General features: G+C 44.5%; 1 long non-coding RNA gene across 1 annotated transcript in view; it reads left to right on the plus strand.

The window, feature by feature from the left end:
- The first annotated feature begins 4,667 nt into the window (after positions 1–4,667).
- LOC308581753 overlaps positions 4,668–16,814 on the plus strand; it is a 38,424-nt gene continuing 26,277 nt past the window's right edge. The window contains exon 1 of the long non-coding RNA XR_014005249.1: positions 4,668–4,910. This is a non-coding gene — a long non-coding RNA (uncharacterized lncRNA). The remainder of the gene's footprint in view (positions 4,911–16,814) is intronic.

Consider the following 16,814-nt stretch of genomic DNA (forward strand, 5'->3'; position numbering starts at 1 on the left):
ATATTCGTTTTTGTAAGTCACTTTGAGCGAATAAAAAAAGTGACTAATAAATATAACAAAACAAACAAACAAACAAACAAAATAAGGATGTTGAAGTAAGATTCAGCTCCAGTAAGCTTCTGTATGTGGAATCTGCGGTGTCTAATGAAAGCGGTTCATGTGTACACCTTAAAACGTAAATCGGCTCCTCCCCGTGGGTCTAAAATAACTAGAAAATAAATGGACAAATCTTACTGTGCTTCCAAAACCACTGAGGGAAGTCGTTGTGGTGAGGTGTCGCCTTAGGGATGACCAGCTTTCTCTCAAGCGCACAAGAAGGGTGCATTTGCATCTTATTTCCTTGCCCCTCGCCTCACGGGAGATATAGTGATGTCCCTCAGAGAATTATTCTGCACACAGGCAGGATAAATATTGTAAGACACTGTTCATATTTTAGAAGTCTTACATAAGAGCTAAAAATAGAGTGCAGGCTCCAAGGAAGAACAGCCTCACAAAGGGCCTTATATTGGCAAGAAGATCTTTGAGGAACATCCTGAGACCAAACTCTGCACTTCGTTCAACAGTTTGAGGTCACGTAGGGTGAGCCCCTACCCATAAACACACACACACGCACACACACACACACACACACACACACACACACAGAGAGAGAGAGAGGGAGAGAAAGAGAGAGAGATGCTGCCTTCACAGCATACATTTGAAGCACATTAAAACAACACACTCACTCAAAAGTCCTGGGAATCGTAGTTTGTCATGGGTGCTGAGATTCTTGGGTGTGCATGCGCATGCTTTAAATTTATGGTGCGTACGCAACCTTGGTGACAGTCCTGAAAATGTAGTGGCCAGGCCCGTTTTGACATTTTGTCTCCTTCAGTGGCCCAACAATTATTGTTTAAGACGGAAATAAATACAACCCTTGTTGTTGTTTAGTCGTTTAGTCGTGTCCGACTCTTCGTGACCCCATGGACCAGAGCATGCCAGGCACTCCTGTCTTCCACTGCCTCCCGCATTTTGGTCAAACTCATGCTGGTAGCTTCGAGAACACTGTCCAGCCATCTCATCCTCTGTCATCCCCTTCTCCTTGTGCCCTCCATCTTTCCCACCATCAGGGTCTTTCCCAGGGAGTCTTCTCTTCTCATGAGGTGGCCAAAGTCTTGGAGCCTCAGCTTCACAATCTGTCCTTCCAGTGAGCACTCAGGGCTGATTTCCTTAAGAATTGATAGGTTTGATCTTCTTGCAGTCCATGGGACTCTCAAGAGTCTCCTCCAGCACCATACAACCCTATGCGTTTTCAATTTTTCTCCCAAGGAATATTATTTTGTTTTAGATAATAATTATTGGGCCACTGAAGAAGACTAAATGTTGAAATGCGCTCAGCCGTATTTTTTTAATTGGCAGTTACTTGCAAGGGATAAGAAGTGCTTTCCTTCTACTTCTGTTCATTTATACTGTTCATTTTATGGAATATCAAAAATCCACGTTTATACACGGCCTAAAGCAAGTCACCCTCACAGAGACATCTCTGAGAGGATTGTTACTCACACTGTACTAAGGTGCAGCGCCAAAAAGGAGGGCATATGCATGTGGTAATTCAAATGCGCAGACACCAGCTTAGAAATAATTACTATCCTGTGAATGGAAATATATTACATGTCACTGCAGTGGGGTGTTAGAAGTGGGTCTGAGACCCTCAAAATAAAATCTGAACAAAATTGGTGAAGCAGCAAAGAGTTTATTGAATACAATACATTTTTGCAAGAGTGGGTGTCCAGAAAGTAAGCACACCCAAGAATTAACAAATCATAAGCTTTTATTCTCTATACTGCACACAAGTTCCCTCCCTTGTCTCCCTATTGGCTGGGGCACAGCAAGGTTTACAGCCTATCACGACCGCCTAATTACCCTATGCAATTATTTGCTAAGCCAAACAAAAATACCTGGAAATAAATGTGAATTAATTTCTATACTTCCTGGTGCTTCATCTTGACCACCAGCAGGTGCCAGCAAGTTCTATGATTGCTGACGCCTGCTAATCGAAACTTTCCAAAATTATCTAGCACTATAGCCAGCCTTGTAGCCCACGGAAGAAGAAAAGCTATATTTTGCCTGAAGGAGGCTAGTATCTATGGCCTTGAGCAAGGCAACATTATGCCTTAGAATTGTCTAATAATTGTGGTCCTTGTGGCTTTTATATGAAAGAACATTTCATTTCTTTTGCAGTCCATTTTCTTATGTTTTTACACATTGACTCAAGCGACAAAGCCTAACCACCAGTGGGTGAAAATGAGTTCCGTATCAGCCAAAGCATACAATGGAAGCATACAATAAACAGCCCTACCTATGAGTATCCTAACCACAAACTGTACTAAAGATACGCCTTATAAGCAAGTCTGTGATTACCTAGCTGTTTGCAACCTTATGGCTTTTCTTTTTGAAAAAGCAACGTTTATTATTCCTCACATGGGGTCTGTGGGTGACTGTGACCAATTTTCCTTCTCCTCATCTGCTGCCCAGGTGCTAACTGTTGACGTGGAACTTCAAGGCTCCCACACTCTCCCTTCTTAAGAGTTCTTTATATTTAAAACCAGACTGGTATTGGACAGCTCCTCAAATACAGGACATGTTCAACTAGAGGTCTATTCCCTGTAAAATGGGACACGTGGCCATGCTACCTAGATCCCCAGAGCTGAGGGCCAGTTGCGGCCCTCCAGGCTTCCCCATGTGGCCCTCAGAACTCTTCGCCAGACCACGCTCCTTACAGGGGGTTGGACTCGATGGCCCTTGTGGTCTCTTCCAACTCTATGATTCTATGATTCAGAAGTGTTTCTGCCTGGCAATAATGTGCCCTTCAACTTGGATAAGGCTTCTTGCTTGTCAGGAGGGAGGTGGATGTGTGGCGGATGTGCGGAAACAGGTGGATGTGTGGAAACAGGACTACTATACAAAGGAGAAAATGTGCATTCTCTACCCAACACTTATACATGTCCCTCAGAAGGGTTTCCAGAGGGAATGTGGCACTAGGACTTAAGAGATCTCCTCCACCTTTGACTTAGAAGGTGCCTAGGATAACATCTCACCATCTTTAGTGTGCGGTGGGCAGTAGGCACCATCTATATGGCATCTTGCTTTATTTATCCGTTTCCTTTTAATCCTGCCCTGTCCTCGGAAAGACCAACACTCTTCCATGTATGCGGCCTACTTACCCATATTGCCCTAAGCACTGCTTGAGTGGGGAGCAGGCATTTATCGGCTATTTTAAAATGAGGCTGCATTTTAAATTGCATTTTAACATGTATTTTAAATTGGCTTTCCCCCCCTCTCTTTTCTCCCCTATTATGTTTTTACTGTGATTTACTATGATTTTATTGGTGTTAGCCACCCTGAGCTAACACCATTATTATTATTATTATTAGCCTGATTCCCTCCTCTTGCTTGCAGCCATGAGGGCCATCACCTCCAATGAAAATATGGACAGCCATAATAATAATAATAATAATAATAATAATAATAATAATAATAATAATAATAATAATGCTTTTATACTTTTATTATTTACACCCCTCCTATCTGACTGGATTGCCCCAGACACTAACATATATAAAAACATTATAAAACATTAAATGTTTTTTTAAAAAACAAAACCCCACACAGAGCTGCCTTCAGATGTCTTCTAAAAGTTGTATAGTTACTTAGCTCCTTGGCTCGGGGGAGGGGTTGCATACCTTTAAACCTCCAACATTTCTCAGATGAAAATAGGGACAATCCTACCCAGGGCCGGATTTAGGTTTGATGAGGCCCTAAGCTACTGAAGGGAATGGGGCCCTTTATATGTCCAGCTGTCCTTTCTCAACAACAAATTGTCACTGTTTTTTGTGTTGAATATATGCTATATGGTAATTTATGGACCTAATAGGTATCTAAACCCTTTTGCCACTGCTGCTGTATGTAGGTTTTATTTTATTTGCTTTTTATCTTATATTTTGGAAATGTACATCCAGTTTTTCCCCTTTTTTGGTGGCCCCCAAGAGAGTGGGCCCCTAAGCTATAGCTTGTTTAGCTTATATGTCAATGTGGCACTGATCCCACCATACCCTCCAGGGATTATCCCTAGAGCAGTGTTTCCCAACCGGTGTTCCGCGGCACACCAGTGTGCCGTGAGACACCGGCTGGTGTGCCGTGGGAGGGAGGCGGGCGAGAGGCGGCGGCGAGAGGCGGCAGGGAGGATCCGCGTCGAGCCGGGGCGGCTCCGCGGTGGTGGTGCCGAGCGGCGGGGCAGCGCGCGCAAAAGGGAGGAGCGCGAGACAGCGGAGGAGGAGGAGGCCGGCATGTCCAGGCAGCAGCAGCAACAGCAGCAGCAGCAACTCCCGGCGACGGCTCCTCCTTCGCCCGCTATCGCAGCCGCCGCCGCCTCAGCTGCCGCCGCCGCCTCAGCTGCCCTCGCTCTGCTGCCTCCTCCCACCCCGGCAAGGGGGAGGGAAAAAACGTTCACTTTTGTGCGTCCCTCCCGGCGTGACGCTGCGCGCTGACGTCACGGCGCGGGGCTTTAATGGTGGTGTGCCGCGAGATTTTTTTCCGGTAAGCAGGTGTGCCGTTGCCCAAAAACGTTTGGGAAACACTGCCCTAGAGAATAGGGACACTTTGGGGGGTCTGGGGGTTCCTGGCTGCTCCTTACAACCCGGCCCTCTGCAATCTCCCCACACCACCATTGCAAGCCACGAGGGGCCCTTCCTCAGCAATAGCGAATTTGGGGTGAAGATGGAGTCAGCACACTAACTAAAGCTCCCTCACGGCAGCCACCACTCTTACAGCTGGGCGAGTAATGCGCAAATGAGAGGACAGAAAGGACTCAGCACCGCTCAGGCGCTTCCTTGGCGAAGGAGCGGAGGCATCGTTACGAAACCAGTGCCGATGTAAGTTATTATTAATGCTCACCCAGGATGTTTCTAAACCTATTAGCATCACATTAGTCAATTTGTTACTTTAAGCACTAGCCGTGATTTTATTACAAGGTGGAAAAGATAACAGAGCAACGCCAGATCGGCCTAATTAATGGCCGGGGTGGGGGTGGGGAGGCGAGAATGACAAGGGAAAGGAAAACCGCCAGCCGATTTCTGAAGGCTACGTTTTGAAAAGCGTTGCTGAAGGCCTGTAGCCCTTTTGCTTTGCTTGGTGTGTCTGATAAGATTGCAAAAGAAGAGTCAGGTTACTTGGCCCACGAATGGGATCGATGCAAAAGGAATTACTGCCCAAAGCAGCGTTAGTGAAATGGCTGGGGGAGGCAGGCCCAGGCCTCAACCTGATGCCTGAAAGCAAGAACTTGCTTGAGACCCCCTTGGTGTTACACTTCTACTCCCGTGTGTGTTCGAAAGGTCACTGAATGTAGCGCTGAGATTGTGGCGGCAGCCATCTAACACCTCTTCCTCTCTAAAGGCTTATGAGGTGCAGGGTGTGTTGGTGTCAATGCAGAATGGAAGTCATCAACCCTGTGAGGCCCATGGGAGCATTTCGACTTTTGAGCAAGTGCTGCAGGCGCCACATAGGAGCATTGGTCCATCTGGTTTAGTTTTGTCTACACTGACTGACTCCAGGGATTCAGGCAGGGAGTGCGTTCCTGAAGTTTTGGACTACAACTCCCATCAGCCCCAATTGCTGTGAACAATGGGCAGGGATGATGGGAGTTGTAGGCCACAATATCAGCAAAGCGCCATCTTGGCTACTCCGGATCTGGAAATCATATGGTTGGGTTTTTCATAAGAGATATTTTTTTAACAAAGAGAAGAGTGTTTCCTTGGTTTGTTTTAATGTTTGTTTTCCATGATTCTTGGATGTTGAGTCATTGGGCTCAGTAGCACTATTCTTTGCATCCTGCTGACTGAAGCAGATAGCCACATTAATAACAGTCATTTTCAGACACATGTGTGATAAGAAGGAAAGTTTAAAGTGGCCATATTTAATATGCTCTGAGAGAAATATTCCACGCCTGTAGATATGAACATCAGACTTCGCAAACCTTTGGTATCCTGGGTGAAGGTTGAGATAGGATCAGTGGGGTTACTCTCGCCTCATTGGTGATGCTTTCTACACCTTTATTTATTTATAAAATATCTATATACCACTATATACCATATCTATATATTACTTGCCAGGATACATCTTCAGGATTTAGGTCCCTCTCAAGAATTTAAGAAGTTAAATCTCTCAATGGGAAGATGGATAAATTCTGTAAAGTGCTTTGTGTTTTTTGCTACAATCAAGCGGTGTGTAAACTTTATTAGATACATAAACAAGTTCCTGCATTGCTGGGTGCTGGGCTAAATGACCATAGGGACCCTTTGTAACTCTGCATTTTTATGATTAAATAAATGAATGCACTTAAAACATTAAGGAACCATACAGCTTGCCATTTCACATGCTAGCAAGGCTGATTTTGAACTGCTAACAATGCATTGAAGGGAGAGCATTGGTTTGTTTGTTTGTTATTATGTTATGTATTTTTGTGTTTTTATACTGGAAACCAAAAGGGACGCGGGTGGCGCTGTGAGTTAAACCACAGAGCCTAGGACTTGCCGATCAGAAGGTCAGTGGTTCGAATCCCCGTGACGGGGTGAGCTCCCGTTGCTCGGTCCTTGCTCCTGCCTACCTAGCAGTTCAAAAGCACGAAGTGCAAGTAGATAAATAGGTACCACTCCGACGGGAAGGTAAACGGCATTTCCGTGCGCTGCTCTGGTTCGCCAGAAGCGGCTTAGTCATGCTGGCCACATGACCCGGAAGCTGTATGCCTGCTCCCTCGGCCAATAAAGCGAGACAAGCACCACAACCCCAGAGTCGGTCACGACTGGACCTAATGGTCAGCGGTCCCTTTACCTTTATACTGGAAACCACTCTGGGATTCTCGGATGAAAGGTGATATATATAAATTAATTAAATAAATTTCATTCTCATTCATACCCACCCACCCCTAGTTAGCAGCCAAATACTTCCACAAAGCAGGCCCTATATTTCTTTAGCCCAAACCCAAACAGATGTTTTACCTCAGACAAATCACTTTCTGGCGAATGAATCAGGAAACCACACTCTTTTCACATTTCTCCGAGATGCTGATGGCCATCTTTCCCTCTACTGCCATATAAGTGAAGTAGAGCATCACAAATCTAATTAATTGTTGGAACTTTCCTTTTTCTTTTAAGAGACAAGTTTTGTTAAAAATGATTCTGGAGATGAAAGAATTTCTGAATGGCTAAGAACACAAAAACATCCCCACCAAGAGCAGCTTCTTTTAAGCCATTAAAAGATATTTAGATGAGCTCTGAGTTATTCATGTCGAGCACCATGGGGCCTTATTACAAACATGGCTTGTTTTGCCCAGTGAAGACCACCCGTGAGCGGCTGCTGGCACTTAATTGAACCCCCTGCCTCCCAGTCCTTTGAAGATCATGTCAAGATAATGAAATTTTGTCCTCTTCCCCACCTACTCTTCTTTTCCCACCCCCTCATTTGTGCCTAAATGTAACATTCTACATCGCCTGGGCTGAATCAACCGGCAGATTTATAACTGAGATCCGGGAAAGAAAGAGGCTAGGTAATTTGCTGGGGTAGCTCAGTTCCTTCCTAAGGGACCCACAGGCAGTGATGGGGACTTCTCCTGTGACTCTCTGAGCTGAGCAAATGGGCTCCTCTTGCGTCTGCTGCTGTTAAGCTATTTTTTCAGCTCCCACATTCAATATTCCATTGGGGGGTTAGAACACTCGTCACACATTCGTTCTGCTACACACTTCCCCCAAAGTCAATGCTAAAAGCTTCCATTCTGCAAATAACAAGAACAACTCCCTGTATGGAAGCTCCACTGTTCTTGATTCTCATGCTTCTGCTTAAGGGTGGCAAAAGGCGGAAAGAAACCTGTCACCCTCACTCAAGGAAGGAGACAGTGTAGTCTCCCAGATGTTGGCTGCTTACAGTTGCCATCATCCCTCCCCAGAGATTATGAGGTTCTCTGGGGCTGATGAAGGTTGGAGTCCAACAATATCCAGATGCCAATAATAATAATAATAATAATAATAATAATAATAATAATAATAATAATAATAATTTTATTTTTTATACACCGCCCATCTGGCTGGGTTTCCCCAGAAACTCTGGGCGGCTTCCAACAAAATATTAAAATACAATAGTCTGTCCAACATTAAAAGCTTCCCTAAACTGGGCTGCCTTCAGATGTCTTCTAAAAGTCTGGTAGTTGTTTTTCTCTTTGACATCTGGTGGAAGGGCATTCCACAGGGCGGGTGCCACTACCGAGAAGGCCCTCTGCCTTGTTCCCTGTAACTTGGCTTCTCGCAGAGAGGGAACCGCCAGAAGGCCCTCGGTGCTGGACCTCAGGGTCCGGGTGGAATTATAGGGGTGGAGACGCTCCTTCAGGTATACTGGGCCGAGGTTCCCCCAACCCTGCCCTAATGGAAAGCTGTGGTTTCATGCTGGGACAACTCTTCTATGGTTGCACTCCTTTTCTTTCTCTTCCAGCACTGGCTCTTGTTTTCCTTCTCAGACAGTAAGGGGATATGAATGACCTTGTGCTTGATAAGGACACAGAATCTGACCAAAGTAACGGTCTGGCTGCAGTCCTGCAGATTCTGCTTTTTTATTATTAGAATCCCCGTGGCAAGAATGCATACTCAGAATGTCTTAACAAGGAAGGCAAACTAATATCTGCTCAGTGATCATAGAATTGTAGAGTTGGAAAGGACCCCATGGGTCATCTAGTCCAATTCCCTGCAATGCAGGCACCACAGCTGAAGCATCCAAGACAGACGGCCATCCAACCTCTGCTTGAAAACCACCAATGAGGTTTGCATATACACTTTTGCATATGAATGCGAGAAAAGCCTTATTAGAACAGATCAAGGCCTGTCTAAGCCAGCATTCATCGCTAAATTCCCAGGAACTGGCAGACACAACATCAGAAATTGGCTCTTGGTCTGTCAGTGAACCAGGACACCAAAGTCAGCCTTAGGCTAGCCTATACAGTGGTACCTCAGGTTAAGTACTTAATTCGTTAAGGAGGTCCGTACTTAACCTGAAACTGTTCTTAACCTGAAGCACCACTTTAGCTAATGGGGCCTCCTGTTGCTGCCGCGCCGCCGGAGCATGATTTCTGTTCTCATCCTGAAGCAAAGTTCTTAACCTGAAGCACTATTTCTGGGTTAGCGGAGTCTGTAACCTGAAGCGTATGTAACATGAAACGTATGTAACCCGAGGTACCACTGTAGTTTCCATTTGAGAAGTTGGAAGCAGTTACTCTGCAACCCAGAGCCATCTACTGTACGTTGCCTTCTCTGACATAATTTGGACTGGGATCCTTGGGAAAACTGGAAAATTTTGCAGTGGCAGCACATCCAGGTGAGGTATAAGTGGGGAAATGCAAATTTGAGTCTTTTGGAGGAAGCCAAGACTCTAGTGAAGACCACTAATGGAATATCGATTGGCATGGGAGATATTGACCTTTGACCCTTGAGATATTGCTAGACTCCTATTACTATTGGCCATGCTGTCTGGGGGTGATGGGAGTGATGGAGTTCAGCAGCATCTGGAGGGCTACAGGTTCCTCATCCCTTGTACAGCTGTTATAGGTCACCAAAGCAAAAAACGAACTCTTGTCAACCCGTGAAAGACTTTGGAAGAGTGACTTGAATTTTACATCCAGGTGCCACTTGGGATGGTTCGATGCATACGAAGCGTTCCCATCTGAACTTGTGGTGCTCTTTGTTGTGCGAGGAAGGCTTTGTCTTTAAAGTTCTACCAGTTCAAAGATTTAGAGTGTCAGCCTTTTATGCTGCCTTTTTATTTGCATGTGCTGCTGGCGGGCTGTCTTGGGAGTCATCTTCGTGGCAGCTGCCCACATTCATGATTCAGCATGAGCGCCACTACCTCCCTCGGCTTGGCAGCCTGCAGTCATCCCTGTCAGCCACAGGTAGGGACTGGGGGGAAACTGCCAAAGTTGGTTTCTCTGAGTTTTCTCGTTTTCTCATTCTTCAGTTCAGTTTGCTCCATTTCTGCACCAGCTCATCATTTTTTAAGTAAGGAAAAAGAAACACCCACCAGCATTTTAATGTACAGTTCCCAGATATGTAGAATGTGAATGTGTGTTTTGATTTGTTTAGCTTATTTGCTGCTTTTAATTTTTTGAAAGTTTTAAATAGTTTTTAATGTCAGTTTGCATCTCTTAGTGCAGAAAGTATTGATCTGATGTGTAGAGATCTTTCCGATTCTAATTAATTCAAGAGGGTTCTGGAAGCTTCTCTGTGTGAAAGAAACAAGCAGAAGGTTCCTGGTGTTTGGGTTATACCTTCAGAGAAGCTGAGGACAGCTGGTTTAAACCGGTTCTCTTACCTCTTCTGTCAAGGTCACGCGGACTATAAAAGTGCCAATCCTGAATGTATTGGATTTGTGACCATTATGCTCATTTGCCTTCAATTGCAGTAAAGCTCTGCTGGATGAAATATAATTGCCTCAGGTCTATTTTTTGGGAATACTGCAATGTGTTTTAAGTTTTTACTTTGCTAACTGTACATCCGAGTTCTGCTCTGGATCAATATTGAGTAGAATTCCATGACATTTAACTCTTTTTAATTGGTCACTTAATTGTTTTATTCTCTTTGAGTTTTTTTTGTTTGTTTTTACAATCAAGTGGTTATGAAATAAATAAATTTCTTATACCCATTTATTTTACCAAACAAGTGTATGGTTGTTGTTTTTTTGCAAGCAATTTTCCCAAATAGAATGCATTTTCTGTGTTACTTTCACCAGTATCTGAATTTTAATGTCCATTCCCCCCCCCCCAATAGATGCCTTTTTAAAAACCAAATTTTGAGGGGTTTGGAAAACTATTGCAAAATTTGGAGAAGTGTGAATTTCCTGACATTTGGTTATATTGTTTTAGGCACTTCCAGTTGTACAGTTGGGGAGCGAACCAGCTGGTCTAAAAGTAGAATGTATGTGTTGCAGGAACACATCTGGACACTCTTATTGAGGCACCCAGATGTGCGCTTAGGAGCTGGACTCCTGTGTACTAGACCCACGTTTTGCAATGAGGGTCAAAAGAGGAGAAAGGTCTTTCCGGTAGCTCATTCTCAGTTGCCCTCCTGAAGCATCTGTGGTTCAGCAGTGAAAAAAGAAGCAAAGATTTTTCCCATCTGCCTTGCTTTTTAGGGCATGGTTTTGTAACACTGTGGAGTCACAACAGTCTCATTAAGGTTGGGGAGGTGGCTCCAGCATAATTTACTACTTTCAATAGATAAACTGAGGGGCTTTTATCAGATCAAAATGTAAATTCAGCTTGACAGAAGAATGCTCAGTGAGAATGCACATACTTAATTGAAACAAAAAGAGCCTCAATTAAAAAATCGCCCCCCCCCCAATAAACAGTAGCAATTTGGTTTCAATGCCCATAGAGACTGAAAATCTATGGTGAGGACTGTTTGTATTTAGCATGCACCCATCTTGAATGGTGCAATTGTGAGAATGTGGCTCCTGGAACAATCTAAAACTCAGTTTTCAGTTCTTTTGAAAATCAATTTCCCAATCCTTCTAGATGCAGAAATAAGCTTGGAACAAAATACATGCGCTATGCCTGATCCAATCTCAGAAACCAAACTGTTTTAAGGGTTAGGTTGAAAACCTTGTGACTTTAACTTTTCTACCTGCTGCCCTGTGATCCCACATCACTATTTCATTGGTATGCATTGGTCTGCTTGCGATTTATCACCAGAGGAAATCTTCTCGGCGCAGAGTTGCAAGTAATCCTTATTAAGATGGAGGATTTTGATGCTCAGTTGTGATGCAGAGCCAATTACTTTCTGGAGTTTGCTTGGCAAGCATTAAACTCCGGTAGTATTACAGTGCTATGCGAGGTTATATAACAGAGACATTAGTTGGAGATCTGTGGAACAAGAGGTGGGATTTTATACTTCAGTGGGTCTGAGGCTGATTTTTGACATCTCCTCCAGTTGTTTAGACAAGTTCATTAGAACCAATGCACAGGTTTACAGATAAGTGTTTTAAATAATGCCTTTTTTAAGAAAAGGGAAAACAGACTTGTACTTTGAGAACGATTTCTTAACAAGGCAAAAATCCTTGCCTAATCTGTTTTGGGACATTCAAGAAAGAGAATGCAACTTGAGCGATCTCAGACTGTGTACAAGCCATACATTTAAAGTACAGTGGTACCTTGGGTTACATACGCTTCAGGTTACACACTCTGCTAACCCAGAAATATTACCTCAGGTTAAGAACTTTGCTTCAGGATGAGAACAGAAATCATGCTCCGGCGGCGCAGCAGCAGTGGGAGGCCCCATTAGCTAAAGTGGTGCTTCAGGTTAAGAACAGTTTCAGGTTAAGAACAGACCTCCAAAATGAATTAAGTTCTTAACCCGAGGTACCACTGTACAGGATTCCCACCAAAGCATAATGGGAACTGTAGTTTACCCCCTTGCAGAGCTACAGTTCTCAGCAGCACCTGGTTCCCAAGATTCTTTGGGGGAAGTCATGTGCTTTAAGGGTAAGCTGTGAATGCAGCCTTAGTTACTGTAGTATAAGTGCAAGGAAATCAGATCTCTAGGGAGACAGTGAGCTCCCAGGGGTGTTGAAAGGGCTCCAAATGAATCTTGCTGAGGTTACATGTACACACACAAACATGTAACATTGATTACATGGTTGTTTTTTCTATTTTTTAAATTATTGATTAAAAATTTACATATCTATACAAACATTATATGCTATCTCTTTACATATGAAGAAAAAGAAAATGATGTAGAGAATAGAATTTTTTTTAAGGAACAAAAAAGAGGAAAATAAAAAAATAAAGAAACAACAAAGATACAAAGTAAAAAATAAATCAAAAGAGGAAAAGAAAAGACAACATTATTTACACAATAAAAGTGTTTGACACAATCCTTCCCATCCTTCTCATTATGCTGTAATATAAACATTCTTTTTAAACACAGATTTGTATTGTATATACTTTCTACTTTGTATATATTCCTCTAATCGCTTTCTTTACAAATATCACTCAACGTCTGCTAATATGGAATTATTTGTACAATTGTACAGATTAGAATACCAGTGAAAAACAACCATGTAAATTAATATTTTAGACCATTATAACCGCTTAGAGGTTTTTTGTTCTAGGAAGTGGCATATAAATTTCGGTCATTTATATAAATAGAACAAATCAAGTGATTGACAGGTGTGCAACCTGCCCGTGAAGCCTGGCCTATGTGGGAGAAGGGATGGAATGGCCAGCTTCTCCCCCCTGTGTATGTCATTGAGTTTTCAGGCCAAAGTACCTGCCTCTTTCTCTCAGCATCCGCCATTTTGAAAAAGGCTGAGAAGCTGTGAATAGAGTAGAAAGGAATTCCAGAGCTTGATCTCTTGTAAATGTAATCCTGCCCACCCGCCCAGAGCAAGCAGCCCTAAAAGGTTATGAACTGGATGCAGACCCACATATAAGATTACCTCCCAACGAAGGCCCTTAGGGGCCATTCATATGCCATGAATAAAACATTCTTTGTGTGGAGGTTCTGAAGATAGTTCTCCCTTTGACGTTCTGCTCTGTCAAAAAGAGGAACGCCTGGGACCGAAAAGCATTTTGAACTCTAGACGCTTTTAATCTGTGCACACTGGAAGCAAAACATGAATTAGTGATATGAAAATTTATATTGATGAAGAAAAAGAAAAGACCTGGGGGAAAGAAATCAATATAGTTTGATGAAACATAGCACTGTGCTCACTTACCAGGATAAATAGAAAATCTGCGGCAAGGTGTCATTGTTCTGTTGTAGTGTATAATTCATACTAAGGCATCTGAGCCTTTACAACTTCACTTCGGGGGTCTGAGGAAACGTTATTTATGCGACTGAAGGTGTCTCCCTGTTATGGAGAGTTATGGCAGCTTTCGGCCTCCAGTGATTCAGAGATGTGCTTAAGGTCAGAGGGGACCTTTGTCATTTTAGTACATGGATCCTTAGACAGATCTTGCCTCCTCCTAGAAAGCCAGCCAGCTGCCATGTAAGCTGTGTGTGCTCCTCAAGACAGAAGTCAGTTAACGTCTCCCACAAAATGCTTTATCCTAGGCCCATCCTACCCATTAGAAACTTCATTCACATCCTGAGCTGATATGTAGAGGAAGAAGAAGAGTTTGGATTTGATATCCCGCTTTATCACTACCCGAAGGAGTCTCAAAGCGGCTCACAATCTCCTTTCCTTTCCTCCCCCACAACAAACACTCTGTGAGGTGAGTGGGGCTGAGAGACTTCAGAGAAGTGTGACTGGCCCAAGGTCACCCAGCAGCTGCATGTGGAGGAGTGGGGACGCGAACCCGGTTCACCAGATTACGAGTCCACCACTCTTAACCACTACACCACACTGGTGTACACCACACACCGTAAGTGTTACGGTCCGGTTTACGGGCGGTTGAAGTCCTGGCGGAGGACGTCAGGACCGGGGGCAAGACGGCGGGGTGGGAGCAGGAACGAGAGTCTGGAAGCCAGGAGTCTGGAAGTCAAGGGTCAGTGAACCGGGAGTCAAGAAGCCAAGGGTCCGAGGATCAGGAAGTGTGTTGCTGTGGCAAAGAGCCAAAGGGAAATGCTGAGCTTATATCCCTTCCCGGCTCTTGCCACCAGGTGCTGTGATTGGCCTCACCTCTGTGGCCACACCTTGCCTCTTGAGAACCAACTCAGGAAAGCCCCAGTCTTGCGAAGCCCTACAGGTCACAGGGCCTGGCTCCTGCACGCACTCCTGACAGTAAGAACCCCAGGGTAGGCACTCTTCGCAGGCAAAGATTCATGATGTTCATTTTGGGGAGAGCAAGAGCCACCTGTTTGCAGTGTCCTGAGCAAAGCAGAATGTCTTCAAACATTTCCTTTCAGGTCTGTGAAAGGCAGCTGTACATTTAAGCCAGGGGTCGCCAATGTGGTACCTCCCAGATGTTCTTGAACTTCAGTTCCCATCAGCCATAGCCAGCCTGGTCAATGGTCAGGGGTGACAGCAGTTGCAGTCCCAATAAGCAGCTGTACCATGCTGGTTGCCGCAGCATGCGCTTTTGCCTAATAAACTTTTTGCTGGGGCTGGATGAAATTTGTAAGCATAGCATCTCCTTCTGAGTGGATAAAAATCTGCACAATTTCAGGCAAGTAGGTGCTGGGGAGCTTGTGTGTGTGTGTGTGTGTGTGTGTGTGTGTGTGTGAGAGAGAGAGAGAGAGAGAGAGAGAGAGAGAGAGAGCGCCAGTGTGTGTAGTGGTTAAGAGCGGTGGACTCATAAACTGGTGAACTGGGTTCGCTTCCCTACTCCTCCACATGCAGCTGCTGGGTGACCTTGGGCTAGTCACATTTCTCTGAAGTCTCTCAGCCCCACTCACCTCACAGCGTGTTTGTTGTGGGGGAGGAAGGGAAAGGAGAATGTTAGCTGCTTTGAGACTCCTTCGGGTAGTGATAAAGCGGGATATCAAATCCAAACTCTTCTTCTTCTTCTTCAAAATTAACCTCCTGTGCAAAGGTAACATTCACATTTATTGCTCTATCCATTTTTGCTTTGCCTCTGGCGCTGCCCAACTCAGAATGCAGCCCCTTGAAGTCTGCCCTAATGGGACCGTGCCTCTTGTTCCAAAAACAGCCCCCATTCCTGTACAAGAGGCATGCCCTTCTGACTCTGGAGTGTGAACGCACCTGTCTCTTAATAAAAGTCTTATGAGGTGCCATTTGTAAGAACTTCAGCCAAGGAATTTGAATGGCCCTCCCAGTGTTGCTGAACTGCAAATCCAATCTCCCCCAACCATTGGCTGTGCTGGTAGCCTTCATAACACAGCAAAATCCAGTGCCCCACAGCTGCACCACCCTTGGCTTAAGCAAAGCATCTGCCTCAAGTTGCCTATTCTGATGAGAGCAACAATTGCAAGTGGATATAACTTAAGAAGCTGAAAACTATGAGGAATAATAAATGCAGCCATCATTGTGTCCAAGGCCAGGGAGATAGTGGCCAGCCTTATTCCTTGGCCATCAATCATTATATGTATCCTGACAGCGTTCATTGAGTTAACTACTGGCGATGAGTGATGCCACTCGATGCTGATCTTCTGCACCCAACCAGCTATATTTTATAAAGTTGAGCCAAGTTGCCTTCATGTAATGGGAAAACCGTTGTCCAAAGCAGGCACCATATCCGCTTCCTTGATATGAATTAATGAACACTGTGGATTATTAACTTGACGCTTAGGATCTTTGGTGGCTTACCGTCGATAATAATGTGGGTAATGAAAATCATTAGTAATATAATTTTCTTCTTCAGTTTCCTCCAATATCTCACCCAGCTTGTCAGCATCTTTGGGCTATAGGACATCTTCTACTCTATTATTCCAGTTGATTTATGGAGATGAGCTTCATCTTTTTTGATCAGCCTCTAGACCATTTGCTCGGATTTCTTTTTACCTCTCCACGTAGCGCAGCTTTTGTGTGAGAGAGATAAAATGTCAGTCGATTGCCCACACAGAGAGACCACATAACACCGGTCTTGAAAGATCTACATCGGCTCCCAGTACGTTTCCAAGCACAATTCAAAGTGTTGGTGCTGACCTTTAAAGCCTTAAATGGCCTCGGTCCTGTATACCTGAAGGAGCGTCTCCACCCCCATCGTTCTGCCCGGACACTGAGGTGCAGCGCCGAGGGCCTTCTGGCGGTTCCCTCACTGTGAGAAGCCAAGTTACAAGGAACCAGGCAGAGGGCCTTTTTGGTAGTGGTGCCTGCCCTGTGGAACGCCCTCCCATCAGATGTCA

Source organism: Podarcis bocagei (assembly GCF_964188305.1).
Source record: "Podarcis bocagei genome assembly, chromosome: 2".
NCBI classification, from domain to species: Eukaryota; Metazoa; Chordata; class Lepidosauria; order Squamata; family Lacertidae; genus Podarcis; species Podarcis bocagei.